Raw genomic sequence first — 25,034 nt, forward strand, 5'->3', positions numbered from 1 at the left:
GCGCCATCGCTTATCGACCGACGCTGCCAGCGTCGTCGCAGCAAGCTCGTCGCCACTTTTTTAAACGAAAAAAAAACTTCTTTATAGAATTCGCCTCCCCCAGGAGCACTGTTGATTCGGCACTTTAGTCAAAACCAATATCGGACTGCCATCCCCCCTTCCTTCTCCTCGCCGCGCATAACATCGATCTCAGAAGGTTTGGATCGCGCACGAGTTAAGTGTACTCAGGGGCTCCCATTTCCCCCTTATGGTTCCCATTTGAACGCATCACGGACAATCTCGAGCTATTACGAACACCGCTGCTCAGGATTGGCGTGACTCTTCGCGAGTGCGGATCGATGCGCTTGCCTTTCGCCTTTTTTTTTCTTTTTGTTGTTGGTGAAATGGTTCCCAGGCTGTCTAAAGGAACGTGCACTTTGCCACAGTAGACAGGAGCTTAAACGGAACTCGACGGGTAGGGCAGGAATATTCCACATTCCCGAAGTTTTTTTTTAAAGGTATGCTATAGTATAGACGACGATTATTAGACTGAACTCTAGGGTTGAGGAAAAGTGTTCCGTATACCCGAAGAGTCTTTTAAGAGGTAACTGTGCTGTAGCAAACACCGCCCAATAAGCGTAGGTCTAAAGGTTAAAAGAAGGTGTTCCGCTTGTTAGCAGTTTATTTTAAGAGATAACGTCACTGCAGTAGACTTCGCTCATTAAGCGGAACTTGTAAGAAAAAAATGGAAAAATTTTCGGTTTATTCGAAGTTTCGCTTGCGAGTTAGCTCTACTTTTTTTAGTCTCCCTATTCTCATACACCGCAGGCTTCCTTTCAAGCGGGGTTTCGTTTTAACCGGAGTTTACTGTACACGAATCTCGCTAATCCCAGACCTCGGGCAACGGAGAGAAGACCGGTAAGAGTATCTGCTCCACAAAAGTGGCGGTCGCTGCTGAATAAGAGTGCCGTCACTTAAGTCAGGACCAGAGCCCCATCTTGTTTATCGCGGGAGCATCACCGCAAAAAAAAAAAAAAAAAAGGAAAGAAGCAAGGAAAGGCTTACCGCAGTGCTCGTGCTCTAATGCGTACCCGGAAGCTTGATTCGAGGTTCGCTCGCTTCGTATGGCCCGTGCGAGTACTATGTATAAACTTCGCGTTCGTCGTGTCGACCGACGTGTTTTGCTCTTCGGCGAAAGTGACGGGCTTCCGGCGGCGCTTCCCTGAAAATGTGTCCGTTGCTACTGGCGCCTCTGTCGTTCTTTTTTTGTTGTTGCGTTCGTTGAATATGTGTTTCCATGTTTATTTTTCTTGTAATTACACGCTACATAGTTCAGTTCGTATTTGTGAATCGCTGTGATTCCAGCCGTGCCACATTGGTGCCCGGAAGCTTGTCCGGGTGATAAAGCGAGGACTATGGCTAATGAAATAAAACACTGTTTCTGGAGGATATGGAAAGTTGCCGCTTTAAGGGCAGTGAAGGAAGAGTGGAATGATAACGAGCGAACTAAGAAACGAACGAACGATGGAAGGAAAAGTGAACGATGAAAGAAAACAATCGAGAAAGAAAGAACGGAGTGAGCGAACGAATGAATACATGCAGGAATGACCTTGAGGAATTTAACGTGAGGTTCACCTCTCTGCAGTTCCTTAAATAATTTTTCTATCTCGCTCTCTCGAATGAACAAAGAAAGAAAGAAATGAAGAAAAGAATGTAGGAATAAGGGCGAGTTAGCTGCAGACTTCAACAATCAACAACAGCACTTAAGAAGAAGAAGAAGAAACGCTCACGTGGTGGTTGTTATGTTTTGCCTCCTTTATTACATCGCCACTGGAACTGTGTCAGAAAGTCGCAGTCCATGGCGGTCCACCACTCTTCTTCCCAGTGCGCTCGGTCTTCATCAAGCCGGGGAAGAACTTAAGCAAGACGTTAAACATAAATGAAGAGACGCCCCTAATATCGCAAGACTCCATGCTCAAGCACCGAGAGGAATAACACAAAAAAAGAAGGAAGAACAGAAAGGAAATAAAAAAAAAAGAGATGAGGAGAAAGAAGCAGTTGTTGCCTCCAGGTCGTTCTTATAGTGAGTTTTAATGGGCCGTCGCAGAGTCGAGAGAGACAGCGGTGGCCGAGTCCGGGGCCGTATATTAAACAGCCCGGGCGAAAACACACGGCGAGTCCCGGAGAGTCGCATAGCTGTGTACTCGGCTCATTAGGCGCCCAGGTTTTGGAGGCTCTGGCCCCCTCGCAGAGGAAGGAACGGACCGCGACGGTGCCTGAATGGCGCTGATTAAACCGAGGAAAAGCGCGCTGCGCCGCATAATCCCCAGGCGCTCCGCGCGCTTTCCCACCAATCCGCCCACTAGTCTTGTGCGCGACGCTTCCTTGCGAGCTTTGCGTGCAGTGTGGCGAAAGCTACCAGTTGAACGTCAACCGATCAATGTCATGAAAAATAAATAAATAAATAAATAAATAAATAAATAAATAAATAAATGAATAAATAAATAAATAAATTAATTAATAAATAGATTTATATATAGAGAAATAGTAAATCCGTTCATACTACTGTTGAAGTGTTTTTTTTTTACAGCGAAGCTCTAAATGGCTAGTTTCCAGCGGATCGATGTCCGTAGACAAGGAACAATGGGCCGATCCCACCAGACAGTGCAAAGACAGTGCAATACCGTGCCGACCCGCGGCGGAGGTGGAGCAGGCTTAAAGCACTCCGCCAACTTGCAAAAATAAGTTTAACATCTTGGGCTCAAGTCGAACCGGTATCAGTAACTAAGCTGATAAGAACAGATACCATACTTTGACCCGCGTCGGCCGTGTCTACGTTCGCACCGCCCTCTCTTTGTCGGCGTTCCAAGCGCTTGCGTATCTCCTTTCCTTCGCCTCATTATATTCGCGCTGAAGTCAGAACGGCTGGGGTTTAGCTTAAAAATATACTGCCACGCACTGCAACGTACTGCTGACGCCCACCGGATCCTTGGTCTTCACTGGTAACTTCAACGTGCATCACCTGCTATGAATCATCAATATTGACGGCAGCCTAACGTACCGACGGAGCACTTGCCTTGACTTGATTGATTTCCAAGCACCCTGCTGCGTACACAGACAGTGTTCCCTCTATCCCGCTTTCCTTTCTGTTCCCCCTTTCCCTTCCTCCAGTGTAGGGTAGCAAACCGAACGCTCGTCTGGTTGACCTCCCTGCCTTTCCTCGCCTTGCTATCTCTCTCTCTCTCCTCGGGGCAGCGGTCCCGTCCTCCACGCAAATGTATATGTACGAGTCCGCACCAATGTATATGTATGAGTCCGTAACTGAGTTAAAAATTCTGTGTCACCTCTGCGTCGTATGCTAAACAGCTTCGCTGGTCACCCAACTTCACAGAGTGGAATGGCTCATAAATATCTTGTTTGAAAACTCCATTTATGATCACCCGTTGGATCAAAATCATGGTATGCATCCGCGATGTAGTACCCACACCAAGTATACATGACTGACATTGTCAAGAGTTTGGTACCCGCCCGTGGCGGCGTAGTGGACTGCGCGGCTAAGATCGAGGGCGCGGGATCGAATCCCGTTGGCGGCGGCCGCAATTCGGTGGGGCGCGAAATGCAAAAGCGCCCGTGTACCGTGCCCGGATGAGCCCCGGATGGTAGAAATTATTCCGCTGTGCCTCATAATCATATCGTGGTTTTGGCGCATAAAACACCAGATCTTTCTGTTTTTTAATTTCGGGAGTTCAACGAAAACTCGTCCGGTCAGGTAGAAGATTGAAAAAGAAAGAATACAAACACGAACGCTTCCAGTCACTAATCGAGTCAATAGTTAATCGGCGCTTCGAAACCCCTACGGGTTTCTCGATAACAATGCGCCCTATGAAGTGTTCCGTATACCACTGCAATACCTTCGTATGCTTTACGTATAGTTCTTAAGGAGTGTATGCGAATTCCACATAAATTCCGGCTATGTTCCATAAGAGCCGTAAGGAAAACATGTAGAATTATTGGAGTGCATACGGAACGTTTCAGCAGGACAGTGCAGACAAAAGGACGGTCGTCAGTTTAAGTACGCAGCACGTGGCGAAATGATCGAGTACAAACTTGGGGCAAGGTGTCATTCGTCCGGTTCATGGCATCGGGTGTACGCTGGATCAGTAAAGGTATGAGTAGTAAACCCTTCGTCACATTTATTTCGTTGGCGACAACTGAAGCGCAGTCCCCCAGTCGATGACATGGGTACACTTGTGAGCGCGCTCCGCCCTAGTGCGTTGAACAGGTCATTCTTCTTATCCGCGCAACGTCGCGCCCTTTCAGTTGTCTCGGAGTGTTTGCCAATTTCGTCGATGTAGGTATACAGTTGCAGTTCGCGTGGGAAATTTTTGCAAGCAACCACTGGGGAAACTTTGATCTTCTAAGTGATCGTTGGCAAGTTCAGTGTTGCGGAGTTTGTTTGGAGGCATGTGTGGAAAGGGGTCAGACAAGGAGACCCAATCTCTCTAATGCTATTGACTGAGTGCTTGGAAGAAGTATTCAAGCTATTAAACTGGGAAGGCTTAGAAGTGAGGATCGACGGCGAATATCTCAACAACCTTCTGTTTGCAGATGACATTATCATGTTCAGCAACACCAGGGACGAGTTACAACAAATGAATGAGGACCTTAACAGAGACAGTGTAAGAGTAAGGCTGAAGATTAATACACAGAAGACAAAGATAATGATCAATACCCGGGAAGGGAACAAGAGTTCAGGATCGCCAGTCAGCCTTTAGAGTCTGTGAAGTTCGTTTACCTAGGTCAATTACTCGCGGGAAACCCTTGTCATGGGAAGCAAATTTAGAGGAGAATAAAAATCGGTTGAAGCGCATACGGTAGACATTGCCAGATCTTGACTGGAAGCTTACCATTATCATTGAAGTGAAACGTGTACAATCAGTGCATTTTACCGGTGCTAACATATGGGGCAGAAACTTAGAGACTGACAAAGAAGCATGAGAACAATTAGAGGAACGCGCAAAGAGTGATGGAACAAAAAATGTTAAGCGTAACGTTAAGAGACAGAAAGAGAGAGGTGTGGATGAGAGAGCAAACGGGGATAGCCGATATTCTAACTGACATTAAGAGAAAAAAAATGGAGCTGGGCAGGTAATGTAATGCGTAGGTTAGATAACCGGTGGACCATTATGGTTACAGAATGGGCGCCAAGAGAAGGGAAGCGCAGTCGAGGACGGCAGAAGAGTAGGTGGGGCGATGAAATTAGGAAATTCGCGGGCGCTAGCTGGAATTGGTTGGCGCAGGACAAGGGTAATTGGAGATCGCAGGGAGAGGCCTTCGTCCAGCAGTGGACATAAAATAGGGTGATGATGATGATGGTGGTGGTGGTGGGCATACAGCACGCCTTACATGGCGAGGCCGAGCGACAATTTTCTGGAGTATCGTCCATAAGCTCTTTTTTTTTTTTGAAGTTCACCTTGTTCAGAGCGTATGCGCTTGCCTAACCTAACCTTATTGCTACGCGGCGTCAGCACATTTTCGCTCGGTGTCCCAGCGTGGTGAAAATGTCGTCGATGCCAGGGCCGGCATTTCAAGACCCCGGACTTGAGCATCAAATTAAAACATCTTAAAATTGTTTCCAAGCCTTCATACTTGCAAAGCGTTTTCCTTTTTGTGATAACTTGCGAGAAGTGCGTGGTAGATTCTAAGACTTCGAAAATGAGAGACAATAAATGTAGAATGAGCCCGAGAGAATACGGGGTACCGAAGGGCTTCTATTTTGTAAGTCCCAAGCATAGGTAGCCAACAGACCATGGAGTCAGGTAGAGCATGGAATACATTGACTGTTCTTTTAATTCAGTTGCAGAAACAATAAAAAGGAAGTGAAATTAGACTGGACAATATAAAAAAGAAAAAAAAATGCCACAGGTGAGAGCCGATGACATACTTCCCCCATTATGCGTGCGATGTTCCAGTTGAACCGAACTATTTAAATTGAACTACTTGAAAATTGAACAATTGGACTACTGCGACGGCTGCCGTCCTCTCCACTTACTTTGTACACGTGCATATGCATTACATCTAACCATGGGTATGGTAGCCAGCGAGACAAATATAAAAGCGTTTATGTTCTTAAATAGTTTAACGGGCCATGCAGCGATTAACGAAATCGGACGGGCTCTGTGGTTCCTTAAGCTATGAATTGTTTGCTGCCACATAAATTACTTCCTGGACTCCCCGCAACGTCCCCCAACTTTATACGAAGCTGCTGCGATGCCCTGCAAGCTTTCCCAACGGTACGCAACTGTACAATGTCTATTTCACACAGCCGTCACCGTCACCGTCCCGTCAGCATCCCGTCACCTTCCCGTCACCTTCCCGTCACCTTCCCGTCACCTTCCTGTCACCGTCACGTCACCGTCACGTCACCGTCACGTCACCGGCGTCCGTTACGAGACGGCGGCGTCTCCTCGTCGGTTTCTCTTAAAGAAATAAATAAAAGAAATGGGAAGCCGGCGACTTTAAGGGCATTGATGAACGTTACCGTCATGTGCTTTCCTTTTTTTAGTAGAAAGCGGCTAAGAAACGTCCCTCTTATGACGCGCGCCGGTGCGATGGCGGTGAGGGGACGGGGGGCGTTTGGACGGCTGATCGAAACAATGTCCATAACAACGACAACGCGCGTATGTATGACGACGCCACGACGACGATGACGGTGCGCCGATGCTTGCACGCGGCGTGATGAAACGAATAACAAGGCTGCATAACGGAGACATAACGGAGACAATGTCCTTCTTTCGAGCTCGTAAAAATGCCGTCGCAGTAAAGTGTCGTTGCATATGGTATACCATGCGTATGGTTGTAGTAATTGAGCTGCACTCGCCGCGGTGTGCCCAGGGCTATCTATGGCTTTGATCCTGGGCGCACGAAGACGCGAGTTCAATACCCCTCCCCCCCCCCCCCCCCCCCCCATAATATGGCGTCCCTCACAACCCACACTCTAAGCTAAATAACTCCCTGGAGGGTGGACTGAATGTCGAAACGCCCTTTTCGCCTCTGCTTTCTGCGACAATTTCGAATATAAATCGGTGTGTTAGCAGGAGACCCTTAGTGCACCCTTTCGTTCATCTCAGGTTCTAAAAGGGTGTTGTGTGCGAAGCATACACCTTGCAGATTTTAAGCTCTGACACTTCAACATTTCAAGCAAGTAAAACTCCATAAGTGTCTGTCTACCAGTAGTTCGCGCCAAGTCATTGTTCGATCACGTCATATGATCACAGTAGGCTATGGATGCCAACCTGCACCATCAAGTGCATGGCGTCCCCGGCGGCGAAGTGGAAAGACAGCGTCTCCTACTCCGGCCTTTCGATTTTCACTACCACAGGCTTCGTTTACGTTGCTTCAGCTCGGCGAATCGTTGCGCTTCAGTCAATCGTAGTTCTTCAGGCGCATGCTCTTTCTGGCGTAGATTTGGGGGCGGAGCCATATTATGCGCATGAAGTCTTGCGCTATTTCAGGCAGCATCGGTTGGAACAAACATTCGGAGGTGCATGCGGGTTAGTCCATTCCGATAAGATCACGGCATTCATTGTGGAGGTGGAGTGCCCCCGTCGTGAAGTGGAAAGGCGCAACTATTTTGTCCTTTTCTCTCCTTCCTGCCTTTCACGTCATACTGCTATAGCTTCGCTGCAGATTGGGTCACCTTGGCACTGATTTATAGATGTGCAGAAGCACGGCAAACGTGTCGTCAGCCTGTCAGCGCAGTGCTACTGCGCCCTGAAGGTGCTGTAATAATCACCCTTGGTTGTGTCGGCGGAGTGGTTGAGAGGTGCACCTTCTCTTTGGAAATCTAATTAATAATTAATTAATTATGGCGTTTTACGTGCCAAAACCACTTTCTGATTATGAGGCACGCCGTAGTGGAGGACTCCGGAAATTTCGACCACCTGGAGTTCTTTAACGTGCACCTAAATCTAAGTACACGGGTGTTTTCGCATTTCGCCCCCATCGAAATACGGCCGCCGTGGCCGGGATTCGATCCCGCGACCTCGTGCTCAGCAGCCCAACACCATAGCCACTGAGCATTTGGAAATCTGTACGTGCACAGTTCAAATCTAGGCTGCGTGTCTTTTTTTTTTGCTTTTACTTACTGTCACCACCAGCCTATTTTTATGTCCACTGCAGGGCGAAGGCTTCTCCGAGCGATCTCCACCTAACCCTGCCTTGCGCTAGCAGATTCCAACTTGCGCCTGACGAATTTTTGAATTTCATCACCTCACCTAATTTTCTGCCCTCCTCAACTGGGCTTCCCTTCCCTTGGCACACACATTCTGTAACTCTGACGGTCCAAGGTGTGAGACCGGGCTAATTGGTATTCCGTTATGATCTAACCAGCGCGAGAGTTGACATGGAACACAAGAAGGAGGGACCCACGGTTATTCGCGGTCCATCGGTTATCTACCCTACGCATTTCATGGTTTGCCCAGCTCCATTTTTCTTGTTCTCTTAACGTCAACTAGAACATCGGCTATTCATGATAAAAAATTTTGTACAGCACGAAGGGAAATGACTGCGAGAGACGACATACACAGCGCTGAATGAATGGTGAATTACCAACTAACCCCAGCAACCATCCTAGATCGGCTACCCACGTCTGCACTCTGATCCATACCGCTCTCTTCCTGTCTCTTAACGTGACGCCTAACATATTTTGCTCTATTGCTCTTTGCGCGGTCCTTATAACTTGTCCGCAAGCTTCTTTGTTATCCTCTAAGTTTCTGCCCCAAATGTTAGCGTATATCTATTTATCATAAACATCTGGGAAAACACTTCTGGATTACTTCAGCGTAGGTCCCAACACGACTTGGGTACTGATAGAATAAAATATATCGCTGTAAAGATAACACGTAGTGTACATTTCTGCAAAACACGCATTCGGGAAAGGGGCAGTTCCAGAAGATCACCCTTTCAAACGGGTGTATCGATTCGCCTACGCACCCTTTTCTATGGCTGTAAGTGGGTTATAGACGCGAGAGAACACCCTTAAATGTGCCATTTTCTTTGGTGCGCGCTGTGTAGAATACGTTATATACTGACATTAAATTTACTGATTAAACTTGGCGGGGAGTGCGCCACGACGACACTCACCGCAGAGTGAGTAACCGAACGGCCACAGCAGAACCTGCTTCGAGCTCTAGCTGCTGCTGCAGCAAAATCCGAATAACTACGTAATCACATCGAGCCGTATCAATACAACTCATTTTTCACTTCCGCAGACTCGACCGGTCTCTCTGCCAGTACTTCCTAACCAACTAAAGTTGCCGTCCCAGGTTAGGTTAGGCTAGTTTCGATCATTGCAGAAAAAAACTTCTGTCCGGCGAGTTTTGCGGAAACGTAGCTTACAGAAGAAAGGCGCCAAGAGGCACACGTGCGAAGAGAGACAGCGCGAGCACCATTACCAACTTCCAACCGATAGGTAAGGTTAGGTTGTCCACGCCTTCTTTGTCTGCGGCGAATGTTGCCTTCTTCGGCAGAGTGAGTTAGCTGAAACAGAGCCCCCGAGATCCACGAAGCTAGTTCTCCTACGCATTTTATTTTTATCTCGGCGTACAGGCGAGGAATGGAAAACGGAGGATGGTTTCCCGGCAGCTGCTGTACGTTTGCCCTGCAAGTACGGGCATTCCTTGCGCAAAGGAGAAGCCGAAGAGGGCGAGGATATCGACGCCAGACGGAAGGAAATGTTCCGCAGCGCCGGCGCGCATCAAAATCTCATCTTGGGGCGACGCCTGGTCGCCGCAAACCTCTAAGTTGAAATGCCGTCCGACGGGATGCGGCCTTAATTACGGCCCCCTAATCGAAGCACCCCAAAACCTTCACACGAAAGAGCCAAATAACAACAATGATAAAAAAAGAATCTTCCAAATGGAGTTCGTGTCTTAATGGTGACGTGGTCACTCGCTGAGAGTATAGCTGGCCGCGAAGCCATGCCAAGAACGTGAAAACTTTATTAAAGCAGCAGGCCCCATAGGCACACGACAACCATCAAGCGACTCTAGGGTGACTAAACACGGTGTCTGACGCGGACTGATAGTTTGGCCGAACGGGTCCCCCTTGTCTTTATTTAACGTTTTAGCAGTAATCATTCGGTTTTCCTTCAACTTAACCCACCCCCTCCCTCCATATAGGGTAGAAACCCGGACGCTCGTCTGTCTGCAATTTACCTATCTTATCCTTGCTATGTCCTTTTTTAACTCTTGGGATTGACATGCACACATGTCTTAAATAATGTGCACCGACTAAAGAATGAGGGAGAAAGCGATAAATGATAGGCGTAACGTTGAGAGACAGGAAGAGAGTGGCGTGGATTAGGGAACAAACGGGGGGTGCAGATCGATATTCTAGTAGACATTAGCAGGAAGAAATGGAGATGGGCAGGCCATGTAATGCGAATAGGTTCAGATAACCGATGGTCTATTAGAGTTACCAAATGCGTGCCAAAGGAAAGGAATCACAGTCGAGGACGCCAGTGTACTAGGTATCAAGGAATCACTAGGAATCATACTAGGAATCAAGAAGCTTGGGAGGCGCAGGAAGGAAGGAAGGAAAAAGTGGAGAAGGAAAGGCAGGGAGGTTAATCAGTTTAGCTTAACCGGTTTGCTACCCTACACATGGGAGCGGGATGGGGGGGGGTGAAAGATGGGGAAGGGAGAGAGAGAGAGAGAGAGCACATAGCACAGCACACACACATCGTCCGTTATAGTCCATCACTCTGGAGTGGTACGTGATATCACTGTCACAGACGCTTGTTTTGGAGGCGTAGTATGGAATCAGCCACGCAAGACCGGGGTAATTAGATATCGCTGGGAGAGACATTCGCCTTGCAGTAGACACGGAAAAAGATGATGATGATGATGATGACATCGATAATGACGATGAATAAGCACACGTGTAGTTGTTCGCAATTCTTAAGCATGCACTTAAGTGACTGTATGGCTGATCAATTTCCGTTTCTCTGTTGATTTCTGAGGAGGAAAGAGTACGTAAAAGTTCAGTGCTCACCAGCTGAGTTTGGTTTCAAAGTAGGCGAACTTAAATGTATCGAACGCGTTGCGAAATGCGCCCTATGACGAGGACAAATCCGGACAAGCCCAAGCAAGTCGAGGGCCGACGACATATAAGAGGCCCGTACGAATGCCTATCTGTTGTAAACGCAAACTAAAATTGACTGCACTAGGATCTACTCCTAAAGGGAACACCGATATGGTAATGAAGCGAGTTGAAATGAAAGGCTTCTCCATCGGGGAAAAAGTGTCCCGTACAGCGCGTGACGAAGACTTTTATAGATGTACAAAAGAGAGTTTTCTGGACTTCATGTCACATCTCAGCTGGAGTTGATGGTGCAGAACTATCTCTGCGTTCCTTTAGGAGTGAACCGCATTATCGTACGTATCCCTGTATCTGTTACTATTGCTGAAAGTTGTGCTAGTATGGTTACTGCAATTGTGAAACATGGTGACAGCGCTAAAGAAGACCAAGAAACAAACAAGAAATACGCAGGACAGGTGTCGCACACCAGCTTAGAAAGTTCGCCGTGGTGGGTTGGTCGGTTGGGTTGACTTGGGTTGGCTTGGGTTGTCTTGGTTTAATTGATTAGTTGGTTGGCTGGTTTGCCTTTATGAATGGCTCAAACACGGCATGCGGGAACGACCGGGAATATTACAGTTTGCGAAAGTAATTAGTCAAATCTAAGAACGACTGATAAGATTTGATTACGTTAAAAGAAAAGCAAAATAACAGAAAGATTCAGGAACTTAGCGAGGAAACCGTGCTGATTCAGTTATAAGTTTCTCAACAGCTGCGCAGACGTCCATAGGGCAATGTCCCTAGAGAGGAGGCTCCCAAGAACAGAATATCCATGTCGCACGCATATCTAGTTCGTACCTTGGTCTTCCTTAGCGCCGTAATCATGTGTCATAATTTCATGTTTCATAATTATAATTTGTTATCTCATCGCGAAAGCCACGCGCGAGGCGTAGGGAAATACTGCATGCCTGAACCCCTAAAGAAACACAAACGAGTGAGATAAAAGAAAGAAAGAAAGAAAGAAAGAAAGAAAGAAAGAAAGAAAGAAAGAAAGAAAGAAAGAAAGACCAAATTCAATCCACCCACCGAATACGATACTCCCTGCATATCAAACTGAGAGAAAGAAAAAGAAGAAAGAGGCCTGTGGTTGCGAAAGTGAACGCGAAAATACTGTCCCTAGAACAGGGAGATACTGTTATGAAAACTGACTCGAAACAGGGGCCGCTGTTCGCCGTTTGTCACTTTTGCTTCGCGAGCACTTCTTCGTCGCCGCGGCCACCACGTTGTTTCTCCTTCGCGCGATTAGCCCCCCGCCGCGTTGGTTTCTCCGCCGCGCTCTTAAGTCGTACGTAACGTCTTTCTTCCTCTCCTTCTCCTGCTTACTTCCCGACAGCCCGGCATACCGCGGCCGTTTCGAAATATTACAATGCAGCGTTCGCGATGCAGGAGCTGACGTCGGCTAGTCGGACACAGCGCTGTAGCAAGGCTTTCGCCACACCCCGTGTAAAGGCGTCTCGTTCTGCGTTTCCCTCGTAAGTGCATTTTGCCTGTACTTGTTTGCTTGCACGAACGCGCTGAGTAAAGCTAACTTAATGAAAAAAAAAAGTTTAGTCCGCGAGACTTCATAACCTGCACATCTAAGTTAAGTAAGTGTCATGTCATATGTTGTATGATATTTTTTTTTGTCAGCGACAGCGTACTATTGAAGCACGCTTACGACAGATGGTGGGAATATACGGCATATAAGATGAAAGGATAGAATGTGCCTTTTGAATAGGGCTAATTATATAAAAGGCTTCTGTAGTCGGTTTATAGACTATATGCTGTGACTGGCAGGATATGGTCTGTAATCTACATAATGCCAGATTACACACAAACGCTCTCTCTCTCTGTCTCCCTGTCGGCGTCCTTACAGACTCTACCACTTTAAGTACATTTGCTTAAGTTTGCACGTAACCACGCAGCATACTGCCAACTTAAAAAGCAGCGTTGAATAAGAGCGGCACGACGTGACATACAGACCGTCTATTTCTGAACAAGAAAGGGGGGGGATTCACAGGAAAGCGGAGGCTTGCAGGGGATGTCCGGCTGGAGCGCGACATTTCAACGAGGGGACTTGTCGAAACGTCGGCTCCAGCGGGAGACATCCCTCGGCCAATCAACGTGATCGCCATCGCAACAGGCCTACTGACCACACACACTTTCGGAGCCAACCTCGGACCAGTCAAGAATGGTTAACGACATACGACTTCAAACGCTTCTGCCAAACCCCTTACGACTCGCGTGCGGGGGACAGCTTTGTAAAGAATGTTTCGTCTATCGAATGGCCATAAGCAACATGCTGCACGCAGATCTTACAATGAGACTGTGGACTTCGACGTTCCGGAACTGCTCAGAGAGTCGTGATGGACGCAGTGGCAGGACGATTCGGACTGACTTCGCCTGCCAGCGGCTCTTTAACGCGCTCCTAAGTCGAAGTAAACTAGCGTTTTATGCATTCCGCGAACAGGGAATCGAACCCACGACCTCGTACACACTGCCGCGGAACGTTACAGTCACCGAGTCGTCCTCGGCGGGTCGTGTGCGTACCTCTTAAAACGCTGCACAGAATAAGACAGACGACGTGTAACGCGCCTCCTCGGGTCACCAAGTTTGTTTTCCTTTCTTATTTATTTATTTTTCTTGCTCGAGAGCTTTTCCGAGTGTATCCTCATTTCCTCAAAGTCAACCCGCGCGATCTTCCCCAGAAAACGAACTGACTATGCATACAGAGATGAAACAGTGTTCCTGCTTCCAAGCACTTTGTGTTTTTTTTTCCCCCAGAATGTGCGGCAGCGGGAAAACGCTGATAGGAAAAACAGGAATATAAAACGAGGGGAAGACACACACGAAATACAAAAAAAAGAACATGCGTACGCTTCGTTCTTTTTGGCTGCGGCTATTCTTGGATCGTCTTCGTCCCCGGACTCCTTCTCGCGGTGGTTCTCTGCAGTCATTTTCTCCGGCCTCGCAAGCTTATTTCCCTCAGCTCCCTATCTGGCTTTCCGGTCTTCGCTCGAGCCGAACCATATTCTTTCCGCTTTTCGGTGCCCGAGTGGCCTGCTTTGCTGGCAGCCTCCTGCGCCGGTTTTGATCTCCAATTTTTTGTCCCCATTTAGCTTTGGTTATTCCTTTTTTCTTTGGTGGCTCTAAAACTGTGCAGCCTTTGTGAGCGCTGCCAATATAAGAAAATGAGAACGCACAGCGAAATCCTATTATGCTCGTTCGTGCTTGTCTTCATTAGAGAGGAAAGCGTATGTTTCATTTTTTTTCTGTCCTTACTTTTATCCTCCTTTACAGTTATTTTTCTCCTGTATCCGTCTTCCTGAAGCTACACAGCCGTTGTGAAAGCTACTATTATGGCACTATGAATTAAAGCACTCTATAAATTTCATTAGACTTGACCTTGTCCTTCTTCAGAAAGGATAAGCCTACCTTTATATTCCCTCTTTTAGTCCAGCTTTAGCTACTTTTTCGTAATACTCGGCCTCCCTAAATCTGCGAAGCCGTTGAGAACGCGGCTTCTGTGGAATTATGAGTTAGGACAGTCTATACAATGTCGTTAAGCTTGATCTCGTTCTTATCAGAGGGGATGAGCGTACCTTCCTATTTCCTCTTCCTTTGTCAAGTTTTGCCATCCTACTACCCCAATACCTGGTCTCCCTAAAACTGTGCCGCCGTTGCGGAGGAACCTTCTGCCACAAGACTTGCAATGTGAAGAAAGTGTATCGCTTCACTAATAGAGCGGCGCGAGCGCAGAATTCGCCCCCTTCTTTTGTCCACATTCATAACGTGCGCTTCCCACATTTCCCTACACTAGATCTCCCCAAAACCACGGGCCATGAAATTTTTTTTTTGCCGTTGGTGTGTGTTATCCCTAGAGTTCCCGATAAAGAGAGTTCGTTTCCCTACATGCTCGCCATAGCTTGATTCCCTATTGTCTTCATATTTGGTTCTTTGACCTGTGTGTTAGTTTGCCTATAACCAACTTATAGTCAATTCTTTAGACAACGGTTGTTCAGGAAGTGTAATAGTATAGGTGCACACGTCGGTCGTTATAGTTAAGTTAGGAGAAAGACATGGAGCTGGGTAGGTTAGGCAATGTGCAGAGGCGATAAGCGATGGCCTGTTAGAGGTACTGAGTGGGCGGGCCAATGGAAGGGTAGTTCAGTCGATCAAGCAGGAGAATTAGGTAGGATGAAACGAGGAATTTGTAGCTGTAGCTGCATGGAGGCGGCCAGCTGGCCCGTTACAGGGGTGATTGGCGATCGGTGGGAGAAGCCTTCGTACGGCAGCGGACATGGAATGGGATGTTTGCGTCCCAAATGATGAGAACATGCCTAATTCTACATTCCCCAATATTTTATTTCATTTTTATTACTATTATTATATGTTCTCCGTAACACTATACGTGAATTTCTTGCCTCTAATGTTCGCCGTCAACTGCTGTTTTACCCTCTGTACTTATCTTGGACGCAGATTTTTATTTGTTGAAAACTGTTTTTGTTGTGTTTTGGTTCGTTGTCATAACTTGTATTCGCATATTTTAAAACAAAAGTTCTGTTCTATACCTATCTTATGTTTATACGTCTAAACGACCCCCCCCCCCCCCCCCCCCCACCGTCCCTCTTATGACTTTGGGTCCTAAAGGAAGAAGTAAATGAAATGAAATGAAATAATGGTGATGATGATTTCTGTACTGTGCCTCTAGAAATTGCCACAGACATTGCGGACTTTGATAAACGCCACAAATATTTCTTTTTATGTGCGCGTGTATGTGTGACTGGTGAAACTAATAGTAGTAATAAGTGAGGCGCCGTTATTCGAAACTAAGGTATTATTGATTCTTCTTAAAACGAGTGAAGGGCGGAAGAAATGGCTTCAGCAGCCTGAATGAAGTCCTTGCCTCCTATTTCAGTTCGGTATATGTTATCTGCATAAATTAGCGCTTGACCCCGCTAGACAATCGCATAAAGACAAAATCGTTCTACCACATACCTGCATATCCGCTACACTGCAGTTCACATGAATATCAACGCGAATGCAAAAAAAAAAAAGAAAAAATAACACGCTTACAGTCTACATTCAGCTCGCGCCGACAGCTAGCTTTGGGAACTCGCCGCGTGATTGGCTAAAGCGAACTCCAAGTTCCACACGCGCTTCACGTAACTAGCAGAAAAGCACGCGCAGGACTCTCCTCCCCTTCTTCCTCCACTTCCTTTTTTTCCCCTCGATTTTCAGCCAGAGTCCCGCGAAGCCACGGCGTTCAGTTAAAGCACTCTTGTTTATCGTTTGCTTCCGCCACGAATAGCACACTGGCTTTAAGCGAAGACTTGGGCTGGTTGTTGTCGTTGTCATTGTCCTATGGTTGTTGTTGGGCCCACAAAACATACGTCGAGCCGTCATTTCAATGTATCATTATTCACTTTGTAGTTGTTGCAGCGCATCAAAACACGGCGCACAGCCCAAGACAGAGTTGGAAAAACAGTCCGCACAGGAGAAAAACGCACAAAAACAAAAAAACAACAACAAAAACACACCCGTAAGAAACAACGAAATAATCGAAAGTTACTTTCGCAACTCCCCAATTCACAGCCCATGCCTTCTCTTTGCAGTCTTCTGCGCTGTTTGGTCCACGTCGCGATGTGTGGAATGCGTGCAGCTCTTGCGCTGAGCGCTCAGCATCCGTTTCGTTCTGTGGCGCCCTCTATATTATTGCGCGCGCAAGGCGACTCCGAAAGGACGAGCGGCAAAAGACGCGACAAATGCGGTTTGCGATGAAGATGGCGCATCTTTGCTCTTGCTGTTCCCTCGTCCCCTTGTTGCTGTTGTTGTTGTTGTTGTTGTTGTTTATGCTCTCGCGCTTGGGGTTTCACCGTGTGTTAAAACGAGGAACGCGTAAAATAGAGAAACGCCCCGGTATTTTTCTTCCTGTTTTTTTTTTTCCTACGTGCGAGAAAAAGAAAAATCGAGAAAGTGAAACGACAGCCCCGCATGGTGTTGCGCAGTGAGTGCGTTCGAAGGGCCTGCGTTTGGGAAACATGCATCTAGGCGATCAACTATTGCAAAAAAAAAAAAAAAATATTTGCTGTTATATACACGCATATGTTTTCGAAACAATATACTATGGTATTCGCGCGAGTTCTATTCTGTGTCCGCATTCCGCGGAGTAAGCGCCAAAATCGTTTTCCTTGCGTCTTGTTTGTTTGTTTGTTTGTTTGTTTGTTCTTTCGCAAAGCTGTGCGTATTGCTGACGTGTTTTTTTTTTTTTGTTTCTTTAGTGGCCTATCTCGCAATGCCGCAGTGGCGTCGAAAATTCTAATCGAGCGCGTCACAGGCGGAATAGAACTTCTTTGTCTGCGACCGACATGCTTCTGGAGCGGTACTTGGAATTAATAGGTTAACGAGTGAATAAACGAAGAGATAATAAGGTGAACGAATTGATTACTTACTGCACTATTAAATGAACGAATCAATAAACGACTGAACAAAGGAATGAAAGAGGGAGGAAACAAGCGATCGATTCAATGAACAGATGAGTTACCGAACGAATGAATGATGGAACGAATGAATTACTGAACGGACAAATGAAGGAGTGGATAATGAAAGAAACGAATAATTGGAATAAATAAAGAACGAACAAGCGAATGATCGAGCGAATGACAGGGTGAGTGAGCAAGCGAACGAACAAACGAATAAATGAACGAATGAACGAAGAAAGAAGTGAATAAATTAAAGAGTGAATTATAAAAACGAACGAGCGAATACCTCACGTCGACACAATGCGGTCTCCCTGTCCCGCGTCAACCGAATTCGTCTGGTACTGCTCTAATCCTAATCTCTCGATTTGCTCAACTTCACATCTCGACTTAATCATCGGTGGCCTTCGTTTGCGTTTCTCTTCCCTTGGCACCGACTGAGTTACCCTAATAGACCCCCGGTTGCCTGTTGTATGCGCAATTTGTGACCGGTCCTACTGCACCTTTTCCTCGCTATCTCCAATTCGTGATCCAACTCGTGATCTCTCTATCATCTGCCAGCGCCCGATCTCAAATGCGTATTGACGTACTTTTATATCTTCATGAGAGTGGCTTGTTGGGCTAGTTGGTACACGGTTATTAGGAGAATGCCAGCAAACTTAAGAGTAGAAAAAACCGAGAAGTAGACATGGACGAAGCGACAGGATTTTTTCTACTTTCAAGTTTGCTGGCATTCTCTTAGTTTATCTCTTCATAATGGCCCTATTATTTTTCCCGTTTTATAGATTTTTCGTTTTTCTGTAGCTTTCAGTTACCTTCATTATCCAAGTTCCGCATCTATATGTCATTTTCATGTTTCATCATCATCGTCGTCGTCGTCATCATCATAATCATCCTCATCGCCACCACCAGCACCACGCCCACCCTTACCCTCACCCCCACCATCATTCCATCATCAGCCCTATGTGTTAATCTTATGTGTAGAAGCGGAAAAAATATATAAGGTACTCGATTGCACATTCGAAGTTCACATATGTTTCGAATATTCACGAACCAGTTTGATTCCCAAGTGGTACTACTCGAACAACAATAAATTTCGCTACTCTTTTAGACGTTTGCCGAGGACGCCGAGTGCGTAGCTACATTAAAAGCGATCAAGTGAAAGCATGAAAGAGATAATAGGAAGTAAAAAAGAAAGTTCACGCAGTCAACACCAGCCAAACGTCTAGTTCAATAATTTCCAATGTTCGAACCCAGCGAACAATTAGCAAATCAGTGGTTCTTAAACATTCAAATGATTTTGTTCAATTGCTGTTTGCTGTGCTTGAATTTTCATCTTTGTAGGCTATTTCAGTGTTTAGAATCCGAAAAAAAAATCATACGTATATGTTTCGAAGCTTGCACATGTTCGAATATTCATATTCAATTGAATTCGATTGCAGATATTGACTATTCGACCAACATCGCATTTCGTGACTCGGCTAGAGCGTTATTGAGGATTCCGGATGGGCAGCTTGATTAAGTAAATTGCACAAAGGGAATAAAAAGAAAATACGCAAGTTATGAGTGCGAAAAATATATATGCACTTTAAGAAAACACAGTTCAATGATTTCAAACGTGTCGAAGCCACGGATAATGAACAAATAAGGGTTTATTAAACATTAAAATTGACGTCGTTCCATTCCTATCTGTTGTGCTCCGAGTTTACGCCCTTAGAGTATTTGGTTTCTTAAAATCTGAGCAAAACATATGGTCTTTGCTTTGATACTTGAAGTTGGAATGTTTCGACAATTAAATTAAATTACAGGCTTCCATACTTTTCAAACATCAAATTTCACGAATCGTATAGAGGATTGTTGACGATGAGAACAGGGGAATTGTGCAGCTACAATTAGGCGGCAAATTGATTGCGCGAAAGAGATGATACGTAAAAAAAGCAAGCCGGCGCAAATAACGTAAGCAAACATCCAGTTCAACAATTTTCAACGCGTTAAAACAACCAACTGCCACCAAATCTACGCAAGGGTTCTTATGACAGAGCATGTTGCTAAATAGTTACGTGAATACCCACATTGAATGTTAGCGAATGCTGAACAATGCCACGAAATAAACATTTACGGCGCTCGCGATATCGTACTCTCATCACCTCCCCCCTCCCGCCAGCCCTTTCTTTTTCGCGCTGTCTCCAAGCAGTTACGAAAACAAATCTCTGCGTTTGTTAATCATTCAAATCGGCGTCGTTCCATCCTCATCCGGACGTCTCCAATTTCAACGTTTACGCGACGTTCGGGCAAGGTTTCTAAGCCGGTACTCCGTCTTCTACACTTACTTAAGTCCGTCGCTGGGACCAGCAAATGCTGCGAGAAACGCATTGTCGGGGGGCTTTCGCGGTAATTGGAAAGTCAGACGCATTATGTGCTCTTCCTTCGAGGAGCCGCTGCCCGTTTCGTGTTTTCCGTCGTGGATTACCCCGGTCGATAACTCGAAGATTAATGCTTTTCCGCCGGGCTCACTGCGACGAATTTTAATCAAGCTGAACGCGAATCCCTTCTCTAAATAATGCGACAGACAAGGGAAACGGGATCTACTTATCCTCCGTCCCGCTCTCTCTCTTTTTCGAGCGGAAGCTGGTTTGGCTCCGGTACCCGCGCTGCTCCGGTACCCGGGATTATTCCATTCAAATAAATTTCGCCGAACGCAGAAATATTTCGGTTACAGGGAACCGCCTCTTTTCCTTTTTTTTTTTGATCATCTGTGTTCAGGGACTTGTTGATGCCTTTGAGACGGCGTCGGCTACTTCTCTTGATTTGTAGATGTGCTAAAAAACGTTGCCGAGAACAGAGAGCCAACAACAGTTCTAAAACTGAGACAAACACTCACTCACTCACTCACTCACTCACTCACTCACTCACTCACTCACTCACTCACTCACTCACTCACTCACTCACTCACTCACTCACTCACTCACTCACTCACTCACTCACTCACTCACTCACTCACTCACTCACTCACTCACTCACTCACTCACTCACAAATGAACAATCCACAAATGTTCCTGAGCAGTTTGCAAGGTTCATATGTTCGTGTGAAAAAGCTAATAACGTCTCTCGTCGCTGACAAACACAGCAGTCGCGAACATGCCCGTGAGCCACGGGAACGTGGTAACCAAAGTGATCACGGAAAGACAGATAAGTGAAAATGTTATTCAGTTTAAATTAAGATTACTACCTACAAAAGAAGAACAAAGCGCTTTGTTAAGACATTTAGAAATAATTTTTTATTTGTACATATTTTAAAGCTAAACTTGAAGTCTTTTTATTCCGGGCTGGTGTTTTCATGGCCAGAAAAGACCTCTACGCCGCATTGTGGTTCCGCTGCAGGCTAAGCCAGACCGTAAAATAATGTACAGCATTAACAGTGAGTAAGAGTGTAAACATGTTCATAACTCACACCCTTACATCCTCTTTGGATGTATGGGCGTAAAATTGCAAAGGCATGTCCACTGCCGCAGTAAAGGAAACGATCCAAAATGCACAAAGCAGGAAGAAAGCACAGCGAGCAAGCCTACTAGCACAGCATGATAACGCGATGCGTATTATTCAAATCGGCTCGAAGCAACAGTCTGACGGCGAGGAAGATTGAAAAAAAAAAACAAAAAAACATGTATATAGCACGCGAAACCTCACACGCTAGCCGATAATAAATTCGCGACATGCACAAAGCCATACAGCACGTACACATTATTATTTTTTCCTTACAAAAGAAAATGAAACGTTGCGTGTTCGCAAGTATATCGTAGTCGGAGGCAGAACCAAAAAAAATATAAATATACGTAGCACAAAGCAGGCACCCAATGACGGCGCGTCAAAAATGTCCAGCGTTCATATTTTCCCGTTTTTTTTTGTTCCTCGAGCTCTCAAACATAATTATGCGGCCATGCTATATCCGGCCAGAGACGGCCGGCAGGTCACTAGGTTGGTGGCCTGCGTGGCGGAACAGAGACTTCCTCATTCACTTTCGGCTATCGATTTCCCATTCGTCTATTTTAGCCCCACTCATTGTACCGCCGTACTGACCGATTAGCCCCAGCCTGGTGAAACGATTCGATGCCGTAGAGTCTCTGACGGGGAGAGCCGAGGAAGCAGGAAGTAGCGGTGAAAAAAAAAAGACTGTGAGAGAGAGAGGGAGAGAGAGAGAGGGAGGGAGAGAGAGAGAGAGACCCAGCTTGGTGAAACGATTCGATGCCATAGAGTCTCTGACGGGGAGAGCCGAAGAAGCAGGAGGAAGCGGTGAAAAAAAAAAAAGAAAGACTGAAAGAAACAAAAGAAAGAAAGAAAGAGAGAGAGAGAGAGAGAGAGAGAGAGAGAGAGAGACCCAGCTTGGTGAAACCATTGGATGCCATAGAGTCTCTGACGGGGAGAACCGAAGAAGCAGGAAGTAACGCTGAAAAAAAAAAGACTGAAAGAAAGAAAGACGGAGAGAAAGAAAGAGAAGAAAGTCGGAGTTTCTGAAAAGAAAACATTAATGGCCAACCTAAAACTGGGATAGCTGGCCCCAAGACGACGTCGACGATCACAACGATAACGACGGTGACGGCACGAGGACAGAACTGCGAGTCGCAGGTCGCGGACCCACGGTTTGGAATCCCGGGTTCCCAATTGTGTGGCTCAGATGCTGTGGCGTTTGAACAACGCCTCTGGCCAACATCTCTACGCCTGCTGCTGAAACTCAGAAGCATTATGTGCGGTCCGTTTCGGGCAGAAAAAAACCAAAAATAAAAACGTACACATAGCGCCTCTCCGAGCTATTATGCTTTGGGAGGGCGGTCGGTTGACCTTTCCCAGAATAAATCCCTTCCTTTCTCCTCAGAGAGTTTGTTGCATTCGCACTCCCCCTTTTACTCGTCGTGGTGGCACTACGACGTTCTGCTGCCACGTACCAGGTCGTCGGTACGACACCCTTGCCGCGGCAACTGCATTACCACGGGGATTGGAGTGCTGGAAAAACGGTCGCGTCCAGAGCTCAGTAGTTGCACCTGGGAGAACCCCGGGTAGCCATAACCGACACAGGACTGCACTCTTCAGGTACTAACATAGGGTACACAAGCGTGGATGTCAACAAAGAAGCTTGAGACGAAGAACCACGCTACGAGCCACGAAGAAAAAAAAAGAGAAAGAGAAGAAATGATTGGTGTAACGTGATAAGTGTGAGGATGCGCGACTGTCACGCGTTCCCTGACATGTTGTTCTCCCGCATAGCGCTTGTCTCCTGTAAGCTGGCTTCACCACGTGGTCGCTATGCTTGCAGGGTAGTACGAGAGATGGTGCGAGTGTTGGTGTGCTAACGCCACCTAACGGTGGGGTTACTTGGGCGTAAAAAGGAGAAGGCTCTCCCTTTTTGGCTCGGGATCGGCAAGCGGCGCGGACGTTTTGCGCGTGCGCCGATCCATGCTTCAGCGAGACCGTCTCGCGAGGCCTACCCCGGAATGAACGAACACGGTCGTTCCAACGCGCCATCGTTCGCGTGACCGTACGCGTGAACGACCAGGCGTTGGTGTCCAGCATGTGGCGAGCATATTCGCTCGCTATGCGGTTGCGGTGAGTCGGACTTCCGCCATTTGTCTCGCGCCCATCGGCATGTTTTGTGGCTAGCAACTCGGCTAGCAGGCATTAGTCTTTGAAAAGTGCAATAAATGCCCTTGTGATTGTTTGCAGAACTGCGTTGTTGTCCCTTTGTCCCAAGAGCACGGGTGAGAACCCCACACAAGACAGGAAGACTAACTGAATTAGAGAGCAAACGGGTGTAGCCAATATTATAGATGAGATTAAGAGGCCACGTGATGGGCAGGGCACGTAATGCGTATGGGCTGATATAATAACCGGTGGTCTGTTAAGAGCGACAAAATGAGAGCCAAGAGAAGGGAACCAGAATCGGGGACGTCAGTGAACTAGATGGTATGATGAACTTGAGAAATTTGAAGCCAAAAGTCCGAGATTGATTTGGGTGCTCTTTCTTTTTCGTATATTGATTGTTGTTTAAGCATGTTTACGAAATATGCTTTTTTTATTGCCGGGTCGTTTGTTGGTTTGTTCTTCGCATCACCTCATGCTATCGTCATTAGCTCCGTCGGTAAATCTATTGATTGTGGACAATCCGGGGACTCATCAGTTGCCAACATTTCCAATGTCATCAGAAGAAATAATTCGCTCACACGTAAGCTTGAGTGAGGTGACGCAAGACAGGGATAATTGGAAATCGCTCGGAGGGGCCTTTGTCCTGCCGTGAACCTAAATTAGGCTGATAACGACCTGACGTTCTTTGACGCACCCCCTGAGCCTGGTACAAGGAGTCCCGCCTTTTGCATTCCGCCCACATTACAATACTCTCGTCCCCAGCAGCGACCTAGTCCTCAGCAGTAGACCGTCACAGTCATTCACCTACCGCCATCTGTCGGAAACCGGTTCAGCGAAGGAAGTACTAAGAGCAGTATTTGCATCGCCTGCAGGTTGCAGCCATCTTTTGCCGAGGACAGCGGGGAAATTGGGGAAAGAATGGCCGAGACAGGAGGACAGTCTGTTCTTATAGATTGAAGATTGCCGCCCGGCGTTCCTCGTCATGGCTTTGTCGTCATTTGACCCGTCATCAAACCTGGTGTCCCTCAACGTCACCTACACATCACAAGGCCTCACAAGCAAGGCATCAGAAGGTAATACAAGGCTTGTTCACTACGTCATGCTACTCGCCCAGAATTCTGATCGCCAAGGCTGGCACAACGAAAGCGGTGACGTCAAAATCACTGTTGCCTACTCGGGAGCATCGCCATTAGATTCTATGGCAGTCGGTCCACTAGCATTACGTCAAGGATCCGAGTGAAAAAGCTTTTTGCTATCCAGGTGGCGTTGCCTGTGCCCTCTGCTTTATGACGTCATGCTACTAGACGGAATTTTCCATTGCCAAGCCCGGCGTGACGAAAGTGGTGCCGTCAAAATCATAGCCACGTACACTGCAGCATCCCGCATTAGATTCTACGGCATTCGGCCCTAGTAGCCTGACGTCGTAGAGAAGGGTGTACAGGTCTCGTGCTGGCTAGGTGGCTTTGTGATCCCTGCGCCAGCCGCGCCGCCAGATGGCGAGGGGGTCGAGATAAGTACACTTGCCATGGAGGAAGGAAGTAAACTAGGAGAGCGCATTACGTCACGTTACTGCAGCCTTGGCGAGCGATCTTCCTGTTAAGCCATTCTCTTCGATTTTTCTCCCGCATTTCCGGCCCAACGCGGTACCTCTGAGAGACCCTGTATTGGCCGAAAACGTTTTGTTCCCGGTAGTTTTTATTTGATGGGCACTTTGTTCGAGTGCGCTGCCGTAGCTCTGCCTGTAGAGTGGGACGACTAAAACCTACCGCGAGCAATGACGTGAGGGTCACGTGTTGAGCATATAGGTGTTGGCTTCAATCTTGT

The 25,034-nt window shown here is 46.9% G+C and overlaps 1 protein-coding gene and 1 non-coding gene across 2 annotated transcripts in view; both read right to left on the minus strand.

Annotated features, from left to right (window-relative positions):
* eag (potassium voltage-gated channel protein ether a go-go) overlaps positions 1–25,034 on the minus strand; it is a 144,322-nt gene that overhangs the window by 56,154 nt on the left and 63,134 nt on the right. The window lies entirely within an intron of this gene.
* On the minus strand, positions 2,618–2,811 carry LOC126535015 (U2 spliceosomal RNA). Its single transcript, XR_007600454.1, has one exon. It is a non-coding gene; the product is annotated as a U2 spliceosomal RNA (small nuclear RNA).

The sequence above is a fragment of the Dermacentor andersoni genome, chromosome 7 (genome assembly GCF_023375885.2).
Source record: "Dermacentor andersoni chromosome 7, qqDerAnde1_hic_scaffold, whole genome shotgun sequence".
Lineage (NCBI taxonomy): Eukaryota > Metazoa > Arthropoda > Arachnida > Ixodida > Ixodidae > Dermacentor > Dermacentor andersoni.